Raw genomic sequence first — 5,910 nt, forward strand, 5'->3', positions numbered from 1 at the left:
AGAGGGAGAAAGAAAGAAAGAGAACGAGAAAGAGAGAGACATTAATTTTAGGTTAATTGATATTTCAATTGACCAGAGAAAATTCTCAACTGTGATACTCACTGATGGGAATCTGCTACATTCTCATAACTCCATGCTTCTCCATGGCTCACTGACCACTTCCTCCAATAACCCCTCTAGGTTCTCAGAAAAACTTAACCTCTGACCTTACCTGAAGTGCAGGACTGCCAGCACGAGGACACCCTTTCCATAAATCCCCAGCAGGACAGGACAAAGACATTCCAAAGAAAGATCTCATCTTCCAATGCATAAAACCTTAAAACCCTTCCCCACTCCCCACTCTGTTTCTCTGACCCTGTTCTGGGTTACCTGGAATCCCTCTACAGCCATAATCAAAGCCTGCTCTAATCTGCTGAGGTCTCTGCTTTCTTGCTCTTCTCTTTCATCTGCTTGGTCTTTCCTAAAACTCATGACTCAGGTTCCTAATACACACTGTGGAAATGAAGAAGAGCTGATACATTTTAAGGATGTTTGAGAGGAGAATTGATGGGGCTTTGTGAGAAAATTGATTCTTTGGTGACGCTTAACCATTTCTAATGGCTAGCTGAGTGGAAGGTACCCTCCTTATATGACATTCTGTTTAGAGAATAGAGGAAGATCTACTAGTTATGAGCTTTAATACTTAATGGTATTTTACTCTCTACCCCTAAATTCTCTCTTCCCCTCCCCACCCCTTTCCTCTTTCTCCCTCCTCTCCTTTCTTCTATCACATCCTAAGGAATGCCTTTGTTCAAGCAAACTTTAGAATTTAGTAAGCTCACTTCAGTTTGTTTTCTAACATTCTGTTTATAGGTCTTTTTCTCTATTTATTGTCTTTTGTTACTGTATTTTTAGGTTCCCTTTGTCTTGTATGCAAGTTGATCTGATTTGGGGAAAGGAAAGAGAAGCACAAGACACTGTGAGAAAAAGAGCGAACCAATTCAACAGTGAAGGCCACTGGACACTATGTTGGAAATGAACCATACAGCTTGGGGGTGGAGGTGGAGGTTAGGATAAAAAAACACCTGGGAGAAAATGAGGGAAGGGGTGACACTGTTAGAAAAGAAATGAATTGGGGCCAGGAATTTAGCCTAGTGGTAGAGCGCTTGCCTAGCTAGCATCCACGAAGACCCAGCTCGATTCCTCGGTAACATATACATAGCAAAATGCCAGAAATGGTGATGTGGCTCAAGTGGTAGAGCTCTAGCCTTAAGAAAGCCTAGGGACAGTGCTCAGGCCCTGAGTTCAAGCACAGAATTGGAAAAAAGAAAAAGAAATGTATTCATTACCTGAACCAGAGGTAATCCCTCTGAAAATCACCTTTACAATAGTTTTCCCCTTTTAATGTTAGCATTGAAGAATTCTAGGGTTCATTCTTGGGCACATGTTGCACGCCTTTGCAGATGCTATCCTCCTACCTCAAATGATTTCTCTGTGTCTTGCATGCACACGGATACCTTCCCAGTGACCTCTGCCTGCACAAACAAGTAGCATCTCCTTGACCCTCCCCAGACAGTGTTAACCACTCCCTGCTCCTCTCCTGCAGGAATCTGTTCCTAAGCCCATTAGCATTTCAGCACATTTAAATTGTAATTATAGGATTACATGCGTGTGGGTTTAACAAGGTGAGGTCAGGATTGGTGCTTTGTATTTTTGTGCCTCTAGTGCTTGGAAGAGTACCTGGCAAATTATAAAAAGCTCAGTAAGTTCTTGATAAACAAAGCTGTGACATGAGAATTATCTAAGTCATAAGTTACATACAATGTAGTCTTAAGGGGAGAGAAGATTGTCACTCTTCCATAAGCAGAATCCCTGACAGTGGGAATTAGACTCATAGACTCATAGATAGCCCTTTCTAGAGCTGCTCTGAAGCTTCAGTTGGAATAAGCCAAGAAAAAAAGATGAGACATCCAAGTGAAATATATTTGGGGTATCTTATAAAAGAGAAACTAAAGGACTTTAATGATTTCTAGTTTCCATACCTGAATGGAAGTTTTACCTATAGATCTGCCCATCTGTGTTTGTCTTTTATTTAGTGCTGTTACTGAGAGTTTGATCTCTGGGAAGGCTACTATCTCTTGGATTTTCTGCTAATGTCTGGTGCTCTACCCCTTGATCCATAGCACCGCTTCTGCTTTTATTGTTGTTGTTGGTTAATTGAGATAAGAACATGACAGACTTTCCTATTCTGGCTGGATTCAAACCTCCATACTCATATCTCAGCGTTGATTAGCTAGGATTACAGGCATGAACCACTAAGGGCTGTCCAACATTTTTGTTTTCTGTAACAGAAGTTATGAGTGTGGGACCGGGAGTTTAGCCTAGTGGTAGAGTGCTTGCCTAACATGCATAAAGACCTGGGTTCAATTCCTTGGTACCACATAAATAGAAATAAAAAGCTGGAAGTGGTGCTGAGGCTCAAGTGGTAGTGATCTAGCCTTGAGAAAGTCCTAGGACAGTGTTCAGGCCCTGAACTAACAAGAGTTTCTCCAGATAGATTTAGCAAATAATACTACAGATTACCTAATGACATTTTGATTATTTTAATATCAGTCACCAATTCAGCTCAACAAGTGCTTATTGGTATACTTACATTCTAAGATTTACTAAATGTGTTACTCCCTATTGGCGTGAAACTCAGATTTAATTGATCATCACATAATGTATACTGTAGTCCTTTCTCTAGTATATCTATTGTCAGGAATTAAGAAGGTACTGTGAATGCTGAATATTTAACATATGCAACTGAGCACAGCAACTTCATTACAGGCCAACAGGAAATTAAAAAGTGATGAGGAAAACAGAACTGACAGTGAAGAATCTATGGATAGGCTGGAAACAACAAGGTTCTTCACTTGGCCCAGGCTTTCTGCTAGCTAGCAGCTGCTCAGCAAGTGTCATGCAATAGAATACAATAATTAAGAGCAGGCACTTTAGAGTCATGTGTTCTTATATCCAGTTCCTTGTCCTGGATCATACATAATTTACAACCCTGGAGAAATTACTTAACCTTTCCAAGCTTGAATTGCATTGTATCAAATAAGGATAATAATGGTAGACCCCCAGTATCTTTGTTCAAATGATATATCTAGTTTGTTACCTGACCATAGCATTCAGCTTAGTATTATTACTAGTCCTAATATTGTTTGTGTGGTTAGATGTTATTTACTTCTCTGGGATGATCCAATGCAGAACAAAATAGGACAGAATGGAATAGAATGGGAAGAGTAGAATAGAAGATAGAACACAATTCACTAGAATAAAATAACAAAGAATAATAAATCACTCATCCAGTTTTTCCTTCATATGAGCACGCACTATAATACCTTCTTATATATGTTTTCTCATCCAATCTACCAAACAAGCCCAAAAGACTTTATCATCATTTCTATTTTATAGGTATTGGATTGAAGACATGGATAAATTACGAAATATTCTAATTTATTTTTATACTAAAACCTTTCAGTAACTTTGGTAACAAAATTAGATAAAGTCCTTCCTTATCCTTAGGTATTGTTTTCACTCAAGGCTGACACTCTATTGCTTGAGCCATATTTTTCTTGCACTTCACACAGTTATGAAATATTCACTGGAATTAAGCAATTTCTTTAATTTTATATCTCTTTTTTAACAGATGAGCAAAATGTGACTCAGGATGGAATTTTTTTGGCAGAGGTATACAGATAAAAGCAGAGTTATTGGCTGCCTGTAGGCAGCCATTCTAACATGTATTTATTAATCCATTGCTTCAGTACTTATCTGTTGGTATCTTTTACACATAAACTACCTTGTTAGAAACCAAAGTGATTTCAGTGAACAAAACAGTCCAGAATCTTCTTCTGGATTTGCATATTTCTATGAAGAAATAATAGTTTGTGAATGACTACAGTACAGAGATTAGAGCTGGATTACAGAACACAGAAGTTTTCACTAAAATGGCAGTCGTGTTAGCTAAGGCCTAATCAAGAGAATAAACAGGAGTAAGGGAGGATAAGAACCTTGACAGTATGTCATCAATGGCACACAACTAGTCAGTGGTGCTGACAATAGGCCAGCTAGCAACCTGACACACAATTCAGTACACTTCTCTTGACATCAGAGAACTGAAGGTAGCTGGCTGGAGATGCCACCTGCCACATCCAGCTAATCTTCCTGAGAAGCTGGCAGAATTTCACTCTCAGTTGAATCTTTGCAGTATCTAGAGTTGTTGTTTACCAGGATAGTGGCAAGGTAGAAATGTATATCTCTCCTGGAATAACATCGTGTACTATCTTCTCCCAGTTGAATGCAGCTGCGTAGCAGAATCCGTGGCATGGCTTAACAAAATGTCATTTCTCCAGTAGCCTGGTGCTCCACGCAGTGTCCCCAGTCAAATAGCTGTCTGTAAACCCTCCTTTTGTATACAATAGGGCCAGAGGCTTTCCAAGGAGAAAATTTGGAGGGGCCCTGGAAGCCCACTTTATTCAAGGCCCAAGCAAGGCTGCTTGACTTCCTTTAAGAAGTTCCCTCGAAGAGAATAAATGAGGACAGGTCTTACCTTACATTTGGCTTAGAGATTCTGTATCAATCTACTTTCCCTTCAGCTCAAGTAATTTTCATATTCATAACAACACTCCTCCAACACTCTGCAAAGTGCCAGTTTAGATCAATCCATACATCCCTGTACTCTGCAGGCTCCTATCCCAATCAACCTCTCTTAGTGTTCTTGAACCAACTTCCTACTCTTAAACATCTTTCTTTCCTTTCCTCCACACAGACACAGCCACTATCAGAAATTTCTTTGTATTGCCATGACTATTTTTGTGCTTTAACTACCTCCTCAATCCAGTTTCAACTGTTACTGAATGAGTCAGAACACTGAATTCAGAACACTCATTCAGAACACAGAACACGGAATGAGTCATTTGGAAACTTGCTTTTCTATTTGTATTTGAGATCTACACCAATGAATTCAAGTTGACTCATTACTTTTTTTCATATATTTTTATTGTAATTAATAGAAGGGTTACATGATATTTGCCAGATAGACGGTGCATTAATTCCTATACATTGATACCCTTTCACATGATTTGGTACCCATTTCCCTCCCCCCCACCCCCAACCCTCATCTTGTTTTCCCCCCTTCCCTATTCAATTTCAAATAACCAAGTACAAATATATCCGATATATCAGATAACAAAGTGAGATACTGTAACAATATGAGATAACCAAGGGACAGCAAAAGAGATGAGAGATAACATAGTACCTTAAGGATAACAATCACTCATTATATGGCTTATGTTTCTATATCCTAGAGATCCTTTCATTCAGCGTCCTACTATATGGCCTTTTGTATCAAGGTTTTGCTCTGTTGCAAATCTCTGCTAGGAGAGCCCAAGGTTTCCACTGATTATGACAAATGAGGGAAACCATTGAGCCTAAGTTCCTTTGAGTCTGGCTTACTTCACTTATTATGATTTTTTCTAAGTCTTTCCATTTCCTAACAAATGGGGCAATGTCATTCTTTCTGACAAAAGCATAGAATTCCATTGTGTACAAATATCACGTCTTGTTGATCCACTCTTCAGCTGAGGGACATCTAGGTTGGTTCCATATCTTTGCTATGGTGAATAGTGCTGCAATGAACATTGTTGTGCTGGTGGGATTTAGGATGTCCTTGTTTCTGGATAATTGGGTAAATGCCAAGTAGTGGAATTGCTGGGTCATAGGAGAGGTCTATGTTTAGTCTAGAGAATGGAAGATAGCCTCTTCAACAAGTGGTGCTGGCAGAACTGGTTAAGCACGTGCAGAAAACTAAAGTTGGATCCTTCTTTGTCACCCTGCACTAGAATTAACTCCAAATGGATCAAAGACCTGGAGGTAAAAGCAGAC

The sequence above is a fragment of the Megascapheus bottae genome, chromosome 4 (genome assembly GCF_031878675.1).
Source record: "Megascapheus bottae isolate mThoBot1 chromosome 4, mThoBot2.hap1, whole genome shotgun sequence".
In the NCBI taxonomy this organism is placed as follows: domain Eukaryota; kingdom Metazoa; phylum Chordata; class Mammalia; order Rodentia; family Geomyidae; genus Megascapheus; species Megascapheus bottae.